Source organism: Bidens hawaiensis, unplaced genomic scaffold, assembly GCF_021521415.1.
Source record: "Bidens hawaiensis isolate Kalapana, Puna unplaced genomic scaffold, B.hawaiensis_p1.1 tig00019354_1, whole genome shotgun sequence".
Classification (NCBI taxonomy): domain Eukaryota; kingdom Viridiplantae; phylum Streptophyta; class Magnoliopsida; order Asterales; family Asteraceae; genus Bidens; species Bidens hawaiensis.
In genome coordinates this window covers 12,258-33,653 of record NW_027492940.1, presented here as the reverse complement: position 1 = coordinate 33,653, position 21,396 = coordinate 12,258, and the positions used below count along the sequence as shown (strand labels likewise).

Sequence of the window (21,396 nt, the reverse complement as noted above, 5' to 3'; positions counted from 1 at the left end):
TTTTTGTTGTTTTGTTTTATCTCGAAATCACTCTCCTCGAAACATGTAATTTAACTGGGTCGCTTTCAATGTGTTTATATTTCTTTGGGCTTTAGACTGGATTGTCAGGTATGAGATTAAAAGTATTTGGGCTGCAACAAAGGATTGGGTTTGTTTGTGGGTTCTCGGCCCATCTCTTTTTAGTATAAATGATATTTATCCCAGATTTTATGCTCATTCATTCAAAAACACCTTCATATCTCAAACCATTCAGCCGTAAATCTCACAAAGCTAATCTCACTCCAATGTTTTTGGTGTTCTCTTGATCGAGTTGCAGGTATTGGATTGTTTTAGGGTTAATTGTTAAAAGTTAAAGGGATTTGTTGCAGGATTAATGGAGATCTCGGTGCCTTGGAGAAGACGACACGTATTCCAAGAAGAAACCCAAAGGGTTCTCTGTCCTCCGCTGTCAATGAGCTCTCGGTTGACTTTCGTTGAGCAAGATCTCCTAGCCTTGATCGAGAACTCATATTCTCGGTTGACTTTCGTTGACCGAAATCGCCAGAATTGACCGAGAACTCATATTCTCGGTTAATCTTGACAGAGAACACTTGCTTTTAACCGAAAACCCCCTTTGACCGAAATCTAATGTGGACAGAAAACTCTTGTGGACCGAAAACAACTATTTTAGTGTTATCACTTTTCTTTGTAGTCCATTTAATTTGTTTTTGTCATCATTGGCCCCTCATGTTTTGAAATTTGACCTAAAATGCTTAAAATATAATTATGATCAAGCTTACACGTACTAACTTGATTCGTTTGGTGCAGTATTGGCTGATCAGGCTCCATTAAAGTTTGTGGACACACATAACATAGTTGGACATTTGTTTGATCCACCACTGGCCCACAAGGAATTCAAGTCTATGATTGTCGGCCTCAACACTTGCAGGATTTCTCACGCATTACGAGAAAACCCTGTTATTTGCAGAAAGATGATCACTGATTTTTGGAAAAATGCCTCAATCAATCCTCGAGGAGCAGATGGAGTTGTGTCGATTGACTCCAAAGTTCAGAATAAGCCGGTCGTCATCACAGAGACTATTATAAGGGATGTGCTTTTGTTTGGTGATCAACCTGATCACCCGACAGAATACTCTGCAGCTGCCGTCTCTAAGATTATTACCAGGATGGGTTATGAGGGTGCTTATCCTCCAGCAATCAAGAAACTATTTCACCCATACTGGAGGTTTTTGATTCACACGTTCTTCACATGCGTGTCATGAAGAAAAGGGGGGTCTGACGAGATCAGTCATACTCAGATATCTTCTATTGTTGCTCTGATCATGGATTGGAATTACAACTATTCCAAGTTCGTTTTTAATGAAATGATTTGATGATTGTGAGAAAACTATGAGGAATAAAAATGTAATAAAATATGTTCTGGAAACCTAAGACATATGTGCTTCTGTGATGATTTTTGGTAAATTAATTGAGATGCTATGATCGGTGAATAGTACAATCTTTCTAGTGGGATTTCTGTCTCGGTGAAACTAGCTGCTGAGTTGTGTAAAAATGCATGAAATATGATATTTGTTATATAATTGTTATGTTTTGACCAAAATACCCTTGCGGGGAATAGTTGCTAATTGATTGCTATGATTTGACCAAATTGCCCTTATGGGGAATAATGGCTAGTTAATTGTTATTTGTTGACCAAAATGCCCTTACGGGAAAAATTGCTAGTAATGTACATTATGAATACATGACACGTATATGATTGCTTACACATGTGATGTGTCACAAAAACACTTGTTAAAGTCACACACGATTCACGAGCGAAACACGAAACATGTTATGTGCATAGGTATTATGTGCCGGGTCTAGAGACTCGATAATATTCCGACACTTAGAAAAATCTCTTTGTTGTTTTAGAACGTTAGAGAGAGTTTTTCGGTGACGCGCATCTTGGTGATTATTTTGGGAAATTCTTCGCAAACAGTGAGTTTCACTTACCCCTTTTAAACTGTTTTAAACGCTTTTCTTTTGGGGGAGATAACATACTCCACAACGCATTTTTAAGATTTTGTTAGTAAATTATATATCACTTGTAAAGGCTAAGTGGCAAACGAAACAATTGAAGTCCTACACATCGAACCGGTTAATATTTTGAATAGCGAGTCACTGTTGAGTAGTACTACTGGGTTTGACAAACCCCACCCAACGCTAAACTCGACTGGAGGTCGAGCGGGTGTAATTTTGGCTAACACGTACCATGGTCTGGAGGACCTGGTGACAAGGCACTTACTAAACGAGTCAGCTTCGGTGTCGAACACTTAGTAATACTTGTTGTATAGATTAGCTACCTATTGATATATAATTTGACATAACACTATCTGGTAACGCAAAATGCCGTAACGTGGTTACGCAAAACACAAAACGCCGTAACGTGGTTACGCAAAACGCTTAAACGCCGTAACGTGGTTACGCAAAACGCTTAAACGCCGTAACGTGGTTGCGCAAGACACTTAACGTAAAACGCTGAACGCAAACGCTAAACGATTTATTTTATATAACTTGTGAACTCACCAACCTTGTGTTGACACTTTTAGTATGTTATTCTCAGGTAGCCGAGGCGGGCGCGCGGTTTAGGAACATGAATTGTGTGATAAACTTTTAACTATGCAAACTTGTTTTAACAGTTATCTTTGGTTTTAAGTCGTCCTGCGTGACGCAACTTTTGATTAAAGGTTTTTACGCTTCCGCATTTAATTACTCGTAAACGTTTTCATGGTTTTGAAACTTTATTTTATGGTTTGATTATAACTGATGATTCCGATCCTGCCAGTTCACACCCTCTGACGGTAAAACTCCGTTAGTGGATTTTGAAGGTGTGACAGATTGGTATCAGAGCCATTGGTTATAGCGAACTAGAAGCTGCATGCATACTAGACTATAACCGCGACGACCCATTAGTTATAATGATACGCACTGCATAGGTTTGTGTATTCTTGTAATCTTATCTCTTTACCTCTTTCACTCATACGCGCGCGAATACACGGCTTACCTGTAAGAATGTCGACGCCACCCTCATCATCATCCGATTCGATGACGCATGCTCACGGGAAGGAACCGCAGTTACCTACCGCCTCACCACCCCGAGTAGTCCCGGAACTCGAAGCTCCCGCACCGAAGAGGTACCGCCTATCCGGAGGCATTTACGAAAACGACGTTAGCTGGGATTGGTACCCTAACATGATCAGACGCATGGTCTATCGCGAACAAGTTCCCCCGTTACCTCACCCGAACCACCCTGCTTATCCCAACACCCTACCACCCATAACCGAACCTGTAGAGAGAGTTCTCGCATTTGTTGTTTCATGCTTGGAGCGTGACGTGGGTTACATGCGCTATACGAGGGAGAACGTTTCCAGAATGTTAAAAGACGGAACCGAGACTAAGGAGGAGATTGCCCGCATGGCAGCGGCAATGAAAGATATGCAAGAGACTAGTGAGCAACAGATGAAGGTTATGATGAAGATGCAAGCTGAGATGATAGATTTGAAAGAGCAACTCCAAGAAGCAAGGACCCGAACCGAGATAGCTCTAGAGCGTTGCGATGTCTTACAAATGCAACTTGCTCAGAAAGCGGCCGAGCCTGAGGCCGAGCCTGAAGTAGAACCTGAAGAAGATCCCGAAGAGGAGCCTGATGAAGATCCCGAGGAAGATCCCGAGGAGGAACCCGAAGAAGAACCGGAGGAAGAACCGGCTGAGGAGGAGGCACACTCAGAGGTGTCCTCAGATGACGACATCTAGTAATGATGACACTTAGATGGAGGGGTTGTCTCCATCCGAACTATTATTTTTCTATGATTTTAAGGATTGATTGGAAATAATTTGTAGCGAATACAATGGTTTTAATCATGAATTTTTTTTAGACTAATATGTGGTTGTGATGTGATGTTGTTTCTTACTTTGTTTCTTACCTATCTTTTTATTACATGTATGGTGTGTTGTATATGAAAGAAAAATTCATGTTTAACATTTTATACTGTGATTCTAGGAAATGGCTGGAAGAAACGCTGGACAAGGACGTGGTAACATCAGCATGACTGCAGCTGAACTCCAAACTCTGCTGAACGACCATGTTGTGGCCGCTTTAGCCGCACACGTTCAGAATCAAACTGGAGGTCCGAGTGGAACGTGTACCTTCAAAAACTACCTTGACTGCAAGCCCAGTACGTTTAAGGGCACTGAGGGAGCTATAGGCTTCCTGCGTTGGGCTGAGAAGGCCGAGTCGGCCTTTGAGATGTGTAATTGTCCCCCTGCCAGTAGGGTCAAATTCGCTGCTGGGACACTTGAGGATTCCGCCCTCACTTGGTGGAATTCAAACGTCCAGATCCTTGGATTGGAACTGGCTAACGCGATGAACTGGGAGGAGTTCAAAAACATGATGCGAGAGGAGTATTGTCCGAGAGAAGAGATTTCAAAGTTAGAATCAGAATTTTGGTCGTTGAAGATGGTGGGTTCGGAAATCGAAGCCTACACTACTCGTTCGCACGAGTTGGCTGTGATGTGTCCGCGGATGGTGGATCTGCCGAGCAAGAGGATAGAAATGTACATTGATGGATTAGCACCGCAGATTCAGGGCATGGTGACGTCTTCCAGGCCAGCCACGATCCAACAAGCGATCCGTTTAGCTCACAAACTGACGGATCAGGCTGTGACCCAAGGTGCGTTACCACCTAGGGGTTCGACCACTAAAGCCTGTGACAATTCGAGTAATGATAACGTCAGCAACAGCAACAGTAACCAGAGCAGCGGGAAGAGGAAGTTTAACAACGCCAGATCTTCATCCTTGAACCTCCCACCGCAACAAAACTACCGTAAGCCCGAATTCACTCGGTGCTTTAACACTCAGAATCACAACAACAACAACGGTAGCGGGCAGGTTTCGAGCGGATATGCTGGGAAATATCCAAAGTGCAACAGGTGCAACTATCATCATGTTGGCCAGTGTGACCGTGTCAAGTGTCAAAGATGCGGAAAGATAGGTCACCAACCGAAAGAATGTAGAGGAGACCTTGCGGCAAAGGGTGCTCCTAAGCCACCGATGACGACGAAGGGATGTTTTGAATGTGGGCAGGAAGGCCATTTCCGGAAAGATTGCCCCAAGCTGAAACAGAATGACAACAATAGGGGTAATGGAAGTGGCAGTAATGGTGGAGGCAATGGCAAGGGAAGAGCGTTTGTGATTGGATCGGGTCAAGCCCGCAATGATCCGCATGTGGTGTCTGGTAAGTTCCCTGTAAACGATTGTTTTGCTTCTGTTTTGTTTGACACTGGAGCTGATAGGAGTTTTGTGTCGAAAGCCTTTAGCCAACTTTTAGACTTAACTCCAACCCCGTTAGATGCTAAGTTTCCTGTTGAATTAGCTGACGGTAGGACTATAATAACGACTCATGTACTTGCGGGATGTAAGTTAAAACTGTCAGGTCATGTCTTTGATATCGGCCTTATTCCTTTTACGCTTAGTAGTTTCGATGTCGTTGTCGGCATGGACTGGTTATCCGAGAACCGAGCGGAGATTATATGCCATGATAAGATAGTCCATATTACCACCCCTTCCGGCGAGATCATTTCGGTCCGAGGCGAGAGAAGCGGCATGACCACCAGCGTCATTACCCTTATGAAGGCGCAGAAGTATCTACGAAAGGGTCATCCGGCAATTTTGGCACAGATTGTTGAGAAACCTGCGGAGGAGAAACGAATTGAAGATATACCTGTTGTGCGAGACTTCCCGGAAGTTTTCCCGGAGGATTTGCCCGGTCCCTCCTATTCGTCAAGTCGAATTCCAAATCGAGTTGACACCCGGTGCAGCACCCATAGCACGAGCCCCGTATCGGCTCGCACCTGCGGAACTTCAGGAGTTGTCCACTCAGTTGCAAGATTTGTTGGATAAGGGTTTTATCCGACCTAGCTCATCGCCGTGGGGAGCCCCTGTCTTGTTTGTCCGAAAGAAAGACGGGACTTTCCGAATGTGCATCGACTACCGGGAGTTGAACAAGGTGACGGTCAAGAACCGTTATCCTTTACCCCGAATTGATGATTTGTTTGACCAGCTTCAAGGATCGAGTTACTACTCGAAGATCGATCTCCGATCCGGTTACCACCAGCTGAGAGTGCGCGAAGAAGATATCTCAAAGACGGCCTTCAGAACACGGTATGGTCATTGTGAGTTTTCGGTTATGCCTTTTGGCCTAACCAACGCACCAGCCGTATTTATGGATCTCATGAATCGAGTATGCAAGGCGTACCTCGACAAGTTTGTGATTGTTTTCATCGATGATATTCTCGTCTACTCCAAGAACGAGACTGACCACGAAGAGCACTTGAGGGTAATTCTGGAACTATTGAAGAAGGAACAACTGTATGCTAAACTCTCGAAATGTGAATTTTGGCTTCGCGAGGTTCACTTTTTAGGACATGTGATCAACGAGAATGGTATCCATGTCGATCCCGGTAAGGTAGAGGCCATCAAAAACTGGGAAGCACCTAAGACTCCGACTGAGGTGCGACAATTCCTAGGACTGGCCGGCTACTACCGGCGTTTCATCGAGGGATTTTCAAAGATTGCTCAACCCCTCACCGCTTTGACTCACAAGGGCACTAAGTACATGTGACACCCGGTAAATTCCCAATCCCTTAAACCAAGTAATCAACCTAAATATTAGGTAATTATGTTATGCGCGTGCATTTGTTATGTGCGCCCTGCGCGAGCGCGCCATGTTAATCAGCGCGTGCATTTGTTATGTGCGCCCTGCGCGAGCACGCCATGTTAAGAACCAGCGTGGGCATATGTTATATGCGCCATACGCGAATGTTTTGGCTTTATGTTTTCATGTACCTTAACGTTATGTTGTCTAATGAGTTGACCATCCCGCATGATGCTAAGGCGGGTGCATCCTAAATCGTTTATGCGCGTGCGGAAGGGAAACTAACCTCCCCGCATGGCGGGAACATTGAGAGCTAGTTTGTCTGAAGCTCCAAGATGGAATTGACTTCAACATAACTGATCACTATGTTGAAATACCAAGGCCACCTGGAGAATCTACAAATGAAACTCAATGTCCCTAACTGCGAGAAGGTTACGTGCCTACCCGCAGCAAAGAAATGTCCTTCACGCAGAAAGCTATGCGCACAAAGCGATACGCACAGAACACAGTCTATTCTCCAGACGTAGGGAGATTACTCCCGCCCAAAAGGAAACAGTAGCGTGTTTCAGAGATTTTTCACTTTTTACTGTACACTGACAAAAGTTCCTGAAAAAGCACACTGTAACATGAAAAGTCAACTGTCAGCCACCCTATTCTCACCAACCCCAGACCTGCATGTCCTGACCAAATCAAATCAAAATCTTTTATCCACTACTCCACTTTTAAATAAATAATAATAATTTCCATACTTTATCATCACTACACCTAGATATGAAGAGATTACAATCCCCTAAAGCAAGGGATTGTGTTCCCTTGAATTTGCCTATAAATATGTAACCTAAATTATCACCCAAAACACACTTCAAACTTCTCTCTTAAGAACTGCAACCTGCACTAATCATCTCCCAAGCATCCGTTGTTTTCGTTTCCGATCCTGTTACCAGGTAAGCCTAGAATATAACCTTGAGACCTGCTTTCCAACCCTTATATTCTCCTAATTCTTGATCTTAATATATATACTTGTTATTTAATCGTATTCTAGACCTTCGATTCCGAGGCCAACACCAAGAAAACCCGAATCTCGATTAATCCCTTAACAAGAACCACAGGTGAGTCTCACAGCCCTATTCTCACTGTTTTCACTATTTTTAAACTGTTTTCGGGGCGAGGGACACGTACTTAAATTACGATTTATCATGGTATACTTACAAGTTATGTAAACGATTATGTTTAAATTATGTTTCATGATGAGCAATGCAAACGGTTATCTTTGGTTTACGATGTATGTGCGCCAGAATTCGAGTAAGTGATCACTTTACCATTGGAACTCTAAGGGTAGGGACTGCTGGTTTGATCCGCCCACTCGTAGGGGTCGCACCTCTTACACAGACGAGTGCCTAGTATGGTCATGGGGCAGTACTATGGGTTTGAGCCCGCTCGTAGAGGTCGCTCCTCTTACGCAGACGAGCGCCTTGTTTTCCGGCACAACGTCAGCGCGTAACCCGCGGGACGGTATTATTCGCTCGTAGTGGCAGCGCCACTTACACAGACGAGCACGATTTTTCAGAAGTGTCCGCGCGTAACCCGCGGGACAGTATTACTTGTTTTGATCGTAGTGGCAGCGCCACTTACACAGACGAGCACAGTTCCCAGAAATGTTCGCGCGTAACCCGCGGAACGATTTTATCAGAATATGTTGATAGAACTATGTTTTACCAAGCATGTGTTTTAATGATGCTATCAGAATTATGTTTCAGAATGATTTGTATCAAGATTATGATGCAATACGATTTATCAAGTTACTAAAACTTGTGAACTCACTCAGTTTATACTGATTCAAATGTTTTACGTGTCTTTCAGGAGATAACTAAGTAGCGCATGGAGTCACACTTAGAGCACCTCACGCTGAACATCTAAAACTAGCTTTTTGGAAGATTTTAGTTCTATCCCTTCGATGCGCGTGGTTGTTCCCGCCGCGCAAGGGGATATGGCGTGGAAATCTTCAACAGTTTTTATACTTGGATGTTTTTATGTAATTTTTAAACAATGTAATGTATTTGTATTAAACATTTCATGCGCAATGAAATCTTACTTTGAATGTTTGCAATGGCCCGTGCTTAATTATCAATCCCCACTCGCGCGCGCCCGGCTGTTTCCGCCGCTCAGGGCCGGGTGTGACAGATTGGTATCAGAGCACTGGTTATAGCGAACTAGGAAAAGAAGTTTTAACCTAGACTATAACCGTTGGGGAATCGCATGAAATATTTTTTCAAAGAAAATATTTTCAAAAGAAACTATACACACACTTAGGAACACGGGTCACACAGTGTCTAGTGAATAAAGATAAAGAACATTATGTGCTCAGAGTACATGCGCTAAGTTTGATATATTTTCATTCTCTTTTAAAGCGAGAATGCCTCCAACTAAAGCCAAGGGAATTACCATGACACCCGAGGAACTCGCAGAAATAATCGCGCAAGCAATCGCAACACATGAGGCCAGCAAGGCCGAATCAAGTCAGGGTCGTCAGAACGAGACCCCAGAACCCGATTCAGGAGCCTTGGACAAAGGGTGCTCCTATAAGACATTTATGGCCTGTAGGCCTTGGCCATTCAAGGGTACCGAAGGGGCCATTGGGCTCTACAACTGGATTGACAAGATGGAGACAGTTCTCTCCATTAGCAGATGTAGTGAGAACCAGAAGGTTCTTTACGCGACATGCATGTTCCAAGAAGCAGTTTCGTCTTGGTGGAAACTTCAAGTGAAGACTTTGGGGCGAGAAGTTGCTCTTCACAAGACCTGGGAAGAACTGAAGGAAATGATGATGAGAAAGTTCTGCTCTCGCGCAGAAATCCAGAGTCTGCAGCAGGAATTCTGGAACCACACAATGGTAGGAACGGATATCGACGCCTACAACAACCGGTTCAACGAGCTTTGCCAGTTGGTACCAGACATGGCAAACACGGAGGAAAAGAAGATCGAGAGGTATATCTTTGGGTTACCTCCTGTTGTTAGGGTTCCGCTCAACGCCGCAGCGCCTCCAACCTTTGATGAGGCGGTAGCGCGGGCCATCACCCTTACAAGGGATACGGTCCGTGCGGGTAAGTTGACTACGCGCGGAAACGAGCAGCGAACCTCTGACTCCAAGAGGAAATGGAACTCTCACCACCGAGGGTCCGACTCCAAGCAGCCACCATTCAAGAAGCAGGAAAGCGCAAGGGTTTACGCGATCCAAGCCACGGAGCCATCAAGGAAAGGATACAGCGGGCCTTACCCATGGTGCAACAAATGCAAGTTTCACCACGAGGGTGAATGCGCGAGCGTCACGTGCGCCAAATGTGGCAGACCAGGGCACAAGACGATGAATTGCCGTGTCAGAGAAGCTGGAGCGAGCGACAACTTCTACGCATGCGGGAAGCCAGGGCATTTTAGTCGGGATTGCCCGCAAAAGGGAAACCAAGCTCGCGGGAGAGCTTTTGTGATCGGCGCAGGCGAAGCTAAAGAAGAGCCGAATGTGGTAACCGGTACGTTTTTGCTTAACGGCAATTTTGCATCTGTCTTATTTGATACTGGCGCTGACCTAAGTTTTATATCTGCTGAGTTTAAAAACTCCCTAGGCCTAGCAACCAGTAGGCTAGACACGCCTTATACTATAGAACTAGCCAATGGTAGGCAGTTATGCGCGAACGAAAGAACTGAGCAATGTGTATTAGTCATGGGAGGTCACGGGTTCAACATTAACTTGTTGCCAATAGACTTGGGAAGTTTTGACATTGTGATAGGTATGGATTGGTTAGTCGAGAACCACGCGGAAGTTATTTGCCATGAGAAGCAGGTTCGGGTCCCACTGTTGAACGGAGAAACCTTGGTGATTCAAGGGGAAAGAAGGGGAGTTACGACGAAACTAATTTCGTGCCTAAAGGCGCGTAAGTGCCTAAGGAAAGGGTGCTACGCCTTCCTGGCGCATGTCGTAGAGAAGAAAGGAGATGAGCGAAGAATTGAAGACTTACCAGTAGTGCGCGAATTTCCAGAAGTTTTTCCTGAAGATTTGCCCGGATTGCCGCAGCCGCGACAAGTAGAATTTCGTATTGATTTAGTCCCAGGAGCTGCGCCAGTAGCTCGAGCGCCTTATCGATTAGCTCCATCTGAGATGCAAGAGCTATCCAATCAGTTACAGGAACTATTGGATAAGGGTTTCATACGCCCAAGCTTTTCACCTTGGGGAGCTCCAGAACTGTTTGTTAAGAAGAAGGATGGTTCGTTCAGAATGTGTATTGACTACAGGGAGCTGAATAAGCTGACAGTCAAAAATCGGTACCCCTTACCGAGGATTGACGACCTATTTGACCAGTTGCAAGGATCCAGTTATTATTCGAAGATAGATCTACGGTCCGGATACCACCAACTTAGGGTCCATGAGGAAGATGTGTCGAAAACAGCCTTCCGAACTAGATACGGCCATTATGAGTTCTTAGTGATGCCTTTCGGGCTAACTAATGCGCCGGCTGTATTCATGGATCTGATGAACCGCGTGTGCAAACCATACTTGGACAAGTTTGTGATTGTGTTTATAGATGATATTCTGATTTATTCTCGGACCAAGGCCGAGCATGAGCAACACCTGAGATTGATTTTGGAATTGTTAAGGAAAGAAAAGTTGTATGCGAAGTTTTCCAAGTGCGAGTTTTGGCTTAGAGAAGTTCACTTTCTCGGTCACGTTGTAAACGAGAAAGGAATACTCGTTGATCCTTCCAAAGTCAAGGCCATCGAAAACTGGGAAGCGCCAAAAACCCCAACTGAGGTGAGGCAATTCCTAGGACTAGCTGGCTACTATCGACGCTTCATTGAGAACTTCTCCAAGATAGCTCTACCACTGACCGCGCTAACTCAGAAAGACAAGAAGTTTGTTTGGGGCGAAAATCAGGAAACAGCATTTCAAATGTTGAAACAGAAGTTATGTAGTGCGCCAATTTTGTCTCTGCCCGAGGGGACGGATGACATCGTCGTTTACTGCGACGCTTCACATCAGGGACTTGGATGTGTCCTTATGCAGCGAGACAAAGTCATAGCGTATGCCTCGCGCCAACTCAAGACCAATGAAAAGAACTACACAACGCATGATCTGGAACTTGGAGCGGTTGTCTTCGCGCTAAAAATTTGGCGCCATTACCTCTATGGTACAAAGTGTATAATTTTTACGGATCACAAGAGCCTTCAACATATATTTGATCAAAAGGATTTAAACATGAGGCAACGAAGATGGGTGGAGTTGTTGAATGATTATGATTGTGAAATTAAGTACCACCCTGGAAAGGCGAATGTGGTGGCAGACGCGCTAAGTAGGAAGGAGCGAATAAAAACGCTGCGAGTCAAGGCTCTAAGGTTGACCATTCACGCAGATCTCTCTACCCGCATCCGAGACGCTCAGCAAGAAGCCTTGAAACCAGAGTTTGCTAAAAACGAATCCCTTGGGGGTATGATTAAGAGTTTGGAACTTAAAGTGAACGGCAATTTATATTTCGCTAACCGCATATGGGTCCCTCTCAAGGGAGGATTGCGCGAGCAAGTATTAAGCGAAGCTCACAAGACACGGTATTCCGTACATCCTGGCGCAGACAAGATGTACCATGATGTTAAAGCGCTGTATTGGTGGCCCGATCTTAAAGGCGCCATCGCGACGTATGTCAGTAAGTGCCTGACGTGTTCAAAAGTAAAGGCTGAATATCAGAAGCCGTCGGGGTTACTTCAGCAGCCAGAAATTCCCATGTGGAAGTGGGAACAAATCTCTATGGACTTCTTCACCAAACTGCCAAGGACACCTGGGGGTTATGACACGATCTGGGTTATTGTAGATCGGCTAACTAAGTCAGCGCACTTCCTGCCGATCAAGGAAACCGATAAGATGGAAAAGTTAGCCAGATTGTATATTCGAGAAGTAGTTTCAAAACATGGAGTCCCAGTGTCCATCATTTCTGATAGAGATAGTCGGTTCACATCAAGGTTTTGGAGATCGTTACAAGGAGCTCTAGGTACTCGCCTTGATATGAGTACAGCTTATCATCCTCAAACGGATGGGCAAAGCGAGCGAACAATCCAGACATTGGAAGATATGCTACGCGCGTGCGCAATCGATTTCGGAGGTAGCTGGGATACTCATCTCCCATTGGTTGAATTTTCTTACAACAACAGTTATCACACAAGCCTCAAGGCTGCGCCGTTTGAAGCTTTGTATGGGCGCAAGTGTAGATCCCCACTGTGCTGGGCTGAAGTGGGTGACAAGCAAATGACTGGTCCAGAATTGATCCAAGAAACAACAGACAAGATTTTTCAGATAAGGGATCGCCTTAAGACAGCACGCGATAGACAGAAGAGCTACGCAGATGTGCGAAGGAAACCGTTGGAGTTTCAAGTAAGGGATAGAGTACTTTTGAAAGTCTCTCCATGGAAAGGAGTCCCCCGTTTCGGCAAGCGAGGAAAGTTGAATCCACGCTACATTGGACCATTTGAGATCCTGGAAAGGATCGGTCCGGTTGCTTATAAACTCCGTTTACCCGCCGAACTCAGTGGAGTTCATGATACGTTTCATGTGTCCAACCTCAAAAAGTGCTTATCTGACGAAACGTTGATTTTACCGTTGGAAGAGATTCACATCGACAAACAGCTGCACTTCGTAGAAGAACCTATAGCAGTAACCGATTGGAAAGAACAAAAGTTACGCAGAAGCAGAATCAAGTTAGTAAAGGTTCAATGGAACTCGAGGCGTGGGCCTGAATTCACTTGGGAAAGAGAAGACCAGATGCGCATGAAATACCCACACCTCTTTCAGAGCATGGCTTCTGCCAGCAACGTCTCCTAAATTTCGGGACGAAATTCTCTTAACAGGGGGAGAATGTGACACCCGGTAAATTCCCAATCCCTTAAACCAAGTAATCAACCTAAATATTAGGTAATTATGTTATGCGCGTGCATTTGTTATGTGCGCCCTGCGCGAGCGCGCCATGTTAATCAGCGCGTGCATTTGTTATGTGCGCCCTGCGCGAGCACGCCATGTTAAGAACCAGCGTGGGCATATGTTATATGCGCCATACGCGAATGTTTTGGCTTTATGTTTTCATGTACCTTAACGTTATGTTGTCTAATGAGTTGACCATCCCGCATGATGCTAAGGCGGGTGCATCCTAAATCGTTTATGCGCGTGCGGAAGGGAAACTAGCCTCCCCGCATGGCGGGAACATTGAGAGCTAGTTTGTCTGAAGCTCCAAGATGGAATTGACTTCAACATAACTGATCACTATGTTGAAATACCAAGGCCACCTGGAGAATCTACAAATGAAACTCAATGTCCCTAACTGCGAGAAGGTTACGTGCCTACCCGCAGCAAAGAAATGTCCTTCACGCAGAAAGCTATGCGCACAAAGCGATACGCACAGAACACAGTCTATTCTCCAGACGTAGGGAGATTACTCCCGCCCAAAAGGAAACAGTAGCGTGTTTCAGAGATTTTTCACTTTTTACTGTACACTGAAAAAAGTTCCTGAAAAAGCACACTGTAACATGAAAAGTCAACTGTCAGCCACCCTATTCTCACCAACCCCAGACCTGCATGTCCTGACCAAATCAAATCAAAATCTTTTATCCACTACTCCACTTTTAAATAAATAATAATAATTTCCATACTTTATCATCACTACACCTAGATATGAAGAGATTACAATCCCCTAAAGCAAGGGATTGTGTTCCCTTGAATTTGACTATAAATATATAACCTAAATTATCACCCAAAACACACTTCAAACTTCTCTCTTAAGAACTGCAACCTGCACTAATCATCTCCCAAGCATCCGTTGTTTTCGTTTCCGATCCTGTTACCAGGTAAGCCTAGAATATAACCTTGAGACCTGCTTTCCAACCCTTATATTCTCCTAATTCTTGATCTTAATATATATACTTGTTATTTAATCGTATTCTAGACCTTCGATTCCGAGGCCAACACCAAGAAAACCCGAATCTCGATTAATCCCTTAACAAGAACCACAGGTGAGTCTCACAGCCCTATTCTCACTGTTTTCACTATTTTTAAACTGTTTTCGGGGCGAGGGACACGTACTTAAATTACGATTTATCATGGTATACTTACAAGTTATGTAAACGATTATGTTTAAATTATGTTCATGATGAGCAATGCAAACGGTTATCTTTGGTTTACGATGTATGTGCGCCAGAATTCGAGTAAGTGATCACTTTACCATTGGAACTCTAAGGGTAGGGACTGCTGGTTTGATCCGCCCACTCGTAGGGGTCGCACCTCTTACACAGACGAGTGCCTAGTATGGTCATGGGGCAGTACTATGGGTTTGAGCCCGCTCGTAGAGGTCGCTCCTCTTACGCAGACGAGCGCCTTGCTTTCCGGCACAACGTCAGCGCGTAACCCGCGGGACGGTATTATTCGCTCGTAGTGGCAGCGCCACTTACACAGACGAGCACGATTTTTCAGAAGTGTCCGCGCGTAACCCGCGGGACAGTATTACTTGTTTTGATCGTAGTGGCAGCGCCACTTACACAGACGAGCACAGTTCCCAGAAATGTTCGCGCGTAACCCGCGGAACGATTTTATCAGAATATGTTGATAGAACTATGTTTTACCAAGCATGTGTTTTAATGATGCTATCAGAATTATGTTTCAGAATGATTTGTATCAAGATTATGATGCAATACGATTTATCAAGTTACTAAAACTTGTGAACTCACTCAGTTTATACTGATTCAAATGTTTTACGTGTCTTTCAGGAGATAACTAAGTAGCGCATGGAGTCACACTTAGAGCACCTCACGCTGAACATCTAAAACTAGCTTTTTGGAAGATTTTAGTTCTATCCCTTCGATGCGCGTGGTTGTTCCCGCCGCGCAAGGGGATATGGCGTGGAAATCTTCAACAGTTTTTATACTTGGATGTTTTTATGTAATTTTTAAACAATGTAATGTATTTTTATTAAACATTTCATGCGCAATGAAATCTTACTTTGAATGTTTGCAATGGCCCGTGCTTAATTATCAATCCCCACTCGCGCGCGCCCGGCTGTTTCCGCCGCTCAGGGCCGGGTGTGACAGTACAATTGGGGTGACGCGCAAGAATCCGCTTTTCAACTGTTGAAAACAAAGCTTTGTAGCGCCCCTATTTTAGCCCTCCCCGAGGGAACGGAAAATTTTGAGGTACACTGTGACGCATCTATACAAGGTATCGGTTGTGTGCTGATGCAACTCGAGAAGGTTATAGCCTACGCCTCTCGACAACTACGGGTTCACGAGAAGAACTACACGACCCACGATTTGGAACTCGGAGCTGTGGTGTTTGCTCTTAAGATATGGAGGCATTACTTGTACGGTACCAAGTTTACCATTTACACCGACCACAAGAGTCTCCAACATATCTACGATCAGAAGGAGCTGAACATGCGACAGCGTCGTTGGGTCGAGCTGCTTAAAGATTATGATTGTGCCATCAAGTACCACCCTAGCAAGGCCAATGTGGTGGCCGACGCCCTCAGCAGAAAAGAAACAGATAAACCCAGATGGGTGAGAGCATTGCAACTCACGATTCATGCCAGCTTACCCGATCAGATCCGCGATGCGCAACTTGAAGCTTTGAAAGATGATAATCTTCCATCGGAACTCATGCGGGGCATGAACAAGCAACTTGAAACCAGATCGGACGGGGTCCGATATTTTGAGAACCGGATTTGGGTTCCACGATACGGAGAGTTGATAACTCTAGTGGTGGACGAAGCTCACAAGTCCCGATATTCTATCCACCCTGGCTCAGATAAAATGCATCATGATTTAAAGGCACTTTACTGGTGGCCGAACATGAAAGCCGACATTGCCACCTACGTGAGCAAATGCTTGACTTGTGCCAGAGTCAAGATAGAATACCGGAAACCATCTGGTCTACTGCAACAACCGGAACTCCCAATGTGGAAATGGGAACACATCTCAATGGATTTTATTACGGGTTTGCCTAAGACACCGACGGGATGCGATACCATCAGGGTGATCGTTGACCGGTTGACTAAATCGGCACACTTCCTAGCAATTAAGGAAATGGACAAAATGGAAAGACTGACTCGTGTTTACATGAAGGAAGTAGTGTCGAGACACGGAGTGCCTGTCTCGATCATTTCCGATCGAGATTCTCGTCTCACTTCGCACTTTTGGAAGTCGCTGCAAAGCGCACTGGGCACCCGTCTCGATATGAGTACAGCATACCATCCTCAGACGGATGGGCAAAGTGAACAAACTATTCACACCCTGGAGGATATGTTGCGTGCAGGCGTTTTGGATTTCGGAAGAAGTTGGGAACCCCACTTACCCTTGGTAGAGTTTTCGTACAATAACAGCTACCACGCAAGTATTAATGCAGCGCCGTTTGAAGCGCTGTACGGACGGAAGTGTCGATCACCACTCTGCTGGGCAGAGGTGGGTGACAGCCAAATCACGGGTCCAGAACTGGTACTCGAAACCTCGGAAAAGATTGTTCAAATCCGAAATCGCATGGCAGCAGCACGAGATCGCCAAAAGAGTTACGCAGACAAGCGCCGAAAACCTCTCGAATTTCAAGTGAACGATCGGGTGTTACTCAAAGTCTCACCTTGGAAAGGTGTGGTTCGCTTTGGGAAGCGAAGCAAACTCAACCCACGGTATGTTGGTCCGTACCGGATAACTGAGCGCATTGGTCCGGTGGCGTACCAACTGGACCTACCAACAGAACTCAGTGGCGTACACGATCTATTCCACGTATCAAATTTAAAGAAATGCCTATCTGATGAAACCCAAGTAGTCCCTTTGGAGGAACTACAAGTTGATGAACAGTTACGTTTCATTGAGGAACCAGTCGAGGTTTTGGATTGGGAAACCAAAACGCTCAAACACAGCAAAATTCCAATCGTTAAGGTTCGTTGGAACTCGAGACGTGGACCGGGGTTCACGTGGGAACGCGAGGATCAAATAATGAAAAAGTATCCTCACCTTTTTGAAGGGCTAACCAAACACGGAAAACCGCGAAAATCGGCAAACCGTCAGACATCACCGGAGGTATGAATTAAATTTCGGGACGAAATTTCTTTCTACTAGGGGATATATGACAAACTGAAAATTTTTTTCTTACTCTTTCAGACTCTCATCACGACTTGACTCAAATTTTCGGGACGAAAATTCTTTAACATGGGAATGATGTGACAATCGTCAATTTCAGGTTAACTCCGTTAACTCAACTCCGTCAATTCAAACTTAAGATCACTGAATCCGTTAATTCAAACTTAAGATCACTGAATCTATAACGCACACTTCATTGCATTTAAACTAGGGTTTAAATGACGCTTAACACTTACTACATGTGTAGTCTTTCGGGATTTGCACCGAAACGCAAACGAGTTGACGCAAACGATTGATAAATAAACGAAAAACGTCAAAACAGTAATTATGTGATAATTATGTGTTAGACTTATGTGTTATGTGATAACATGGTTATAAACGTTAACTCAAGACGAAAACAAGTTAGTTAGGCTAGAAAAACAACACTTGGAAGTAGAGGGACTTGAGTGTAACTTGTGTGTCTATAAATATAACCTTAAAAATAAAACCCTAACTATTATTATTATTATTCCCAACCCGATCGGCCCCCCCTTCCCTTTGCATCCTTGCTGCCGTCCACTTCCACACACACATACATCAAGAAATCAAGTGTTTAATCCAAGAACTAGGTGCTAGGAAGGTATAATTGATCATCCTTTACATTCTTGTTGATTGATTTTGATGTTTGTTGGGTTATTAACAAACCCTAGGCTGCCGATTTTGTTCATGTATATAGCTAATATGATTGTTATTATTTGGATGATGATTTGATAACTAGATTGAATCTTGTTGTATGGTGATTGTTGTGTCTTTGATTTGAGTTCAAACACAAACCCTAATCTTGTATGTAATGTGAAATTGATGTGCATGGATGGTGTTTATGGGTCTAGAGGGTTATATGGATGCATGATAGTTCATAGATTGTTATTATGTTGAGTTTGGATGCAAACAGTTTCTGGACAGAATGTGTATATGATGTTTAAGTGACTGTAACGAAGTGTAAACGTGAAAATTGGTTGAGATTATTGGTACTGCAGTAAACTAGGTTGAGTCTAGTTTCTATAAAGTATAAATTTGTAATTTTCGGATAATTAGAAGTTAACTTTTATGATTTTACAAAAACGTTGTGCAAAGCTGAGCTGTTAGACCTGCTGTTAGGTTATGTTGTAAATGTTATATCTCATGAACTACGAGACCAATTGGGTTGGTTCCACTTCTGGAAGTTGACTCATTGAGTTAGGAACCAAACCCAAGTGGTCTTGCATTTATTGGATTTTTCGTTTAACGGGAATTGCAAATAACATTCTGTTGTGCATGAATCTGACTGTTATGAGTTTGCTGTAATGATTTGACGATTGTAAGAAAACTATGAGGAATAAAAATGTAATAAAATATGTTCTGGAATCCTAAGACATATGTGCTTCTGTGATAATTTTTGGTAAATTAATTGAGATGCTATGATCGGTGAAATAGTACAATCTTTCTAGTGGGATTTCTGTCTCGGTGAAACTAGCTGCTGAGTTGTGTAAAAATGCATGAAATATGATATTTGTTATATAATTGTTATGTTTTGACCAAAATACCCTTGCGGGGAATAGTTGCTAATTGATTGCCATGATTTGACCAAATTGCCCTTATGGGGAATAATGGCTAGTTAATTGTTATTTGTTGACCAAAATGCCCTTACGGGAAAAATTACTAGTAATGTACATTATGAATACATGACACGTATATGATTGCTTACACATGTGATGTGTCACAAAAACACTTGTTAAAGTCACACACGATTCACGAGCGAAACACGAAACATGTTATGTGCATAGGTATTATGTGCCGGGTCTAGAGACTCGATAATATTCTCACACTTAGAAAAATCTCTTTGTTGTTTTAGAACGTTAGAGAGAGTTTTTCGGTGACGCGCATCTTGGTGATTATTTTGGGAAATTCTTCGCAAACAGTGAGTTTCACTTACCCCTTTTAAACTGTTTTAAACGCTTTTCTTTTGGGGGAGATAACATACTCCACAACGCATTTTTAAGATTTTGTTAGTAAATTATATATCACTTGTAAAGGCTAAGTGGCAAACGAAACAATTGAAGTCCTACACATCGAATCGGTTAATATTTTGAATAGAGAGTCACTGTTGAGTAGTACTACTGGGTTTGACAAACCTCACCCAACGCTAAACTCGACTGGAGGTCGAGCGGGTGTAATTTTGGCTAACACGTACCATGGTCTAGAGGACCTGGTGACAAGGCACTTACTAAACGAGTCAGCTTCGGTGTCGAACACTTAGTAATACTTGTTGTATAGATTAGCTACCTATCGATATATAATTTGACATAACACTATCTGGTAACGCAAAACGCCGTAACGTGGTTACGCAAAACGCAAAACGTCGTAACGTGGTTACGCAAAACGCAAAACGCTGTAACGTGGTTACGCAAAACGCTTAAACGTCGTAACGTGGTTACGCAAAACGCTTAAACGTCGTAACGTGGTTACGCAAAACACTTAAACGCCGTAACGTGGTTGCGCAAGACACTTAACGTAAAACGCTGAACGCAAACGCTAAATGATTTATTTTATATAACTTGTGAACTCACCAACCTTGTGTTGACACTTTTAGTATGTTATTCTCAGGTAGCCGAGGCGGGCGCGCGGTTTAGGAACATGCATTGTGTGATAAACTTTTAACTATGCAAACATGTTTTAACAGTTATCTTTGGTTTCAAGTCGTCCTGCGTGACGCAACTTTTGATTAAAGGTTTTTACGCTTCCGCATGTAATTACTCGTAAACGTTTTCATGGTTTTGAAACTTTATTTTATGGTTTGATTATAACTGATGATTCCGATCCTGCCAGTTCACACCCTCTGACGGTAAAACTCCGTTAGTGGATTTTGAGGGTGTGACACCAAATCGGGACATAAATGAGCCATCTTGTTAAACTTGGTGGTATACTCCCGATACGACATAATACCGGCCTCCAAGGTCAAGAATTCATGTTCTATCTTATCCAATTCATGCAGAGGACAAAACTGATTAAGAACCAATTTCTTCAACTCATCCCACGTCATCCTCCTAATCGAACGATCACCCATAGCCTGCGCCAAGTTATCCCACCAGCATAGGGCCTCGGAACGAAATGAGGCGGTAGCATATGTCACCAAGTCATCCCCCTTGCACTTACTAACCCTTAGAACGGCCTCCATCTCTCTCACCCACTGATGTGCTGCCAATGCATCTTTAGTACCATCGAAAGAAGGGGGGTCACACTTCTTAAAGTCACCATACAAGCAACTCCGAGTAGATACACTAATAGTCCACACCTCATCTTCATCCCCACTCGGCACATACACTTCCTCTTCCTCTTCGACCTGCGCCTCCTTACTCTTCCTTCCCTTATCTGAACCTTTACCAACCAGTGACTCCTCCATGGCCCTAACGGCCTCAGCAACGATCTCAGGTATGACGCTATGGAGCACCTGGTAGACCTCTTCCGCGATAGCCACGCGCATAGCAGGATCTAAGGCGGGGTTATCCCCCTCCTCATGAATCGGGTTCTCCTGCTGGGG

The 21,396-nt window shown here is 44.0% G+C and overlaps 1 protein-coding gene across 2 annotated transcripts in view; it reads right to left on the bottom strand.

The window, feature by feature from the left end:
• LOC143558203 (hypothetical protein At1g04090-like) overlaps positions 1–21,195 on the bottom strand; it is a 171,244-nt gene extending 150,049 nt beyond the window's left edge. Inside the window, exon 1 of one of the 2 annotated variants that reach the window (XM_077047086.1) lies at positions 21,175–21,195. The gene's annotated coding sequence lies outside the window, so the exon portion shown is untranslated. The remainder of the gene's footprint in view (positions 1–21,174) is intronic. The other variant, XM_077047087.1, reaches the window with a different exon arrangement.
• Positions 21,196–21,396: the final 201 nt, after the last annotated feature.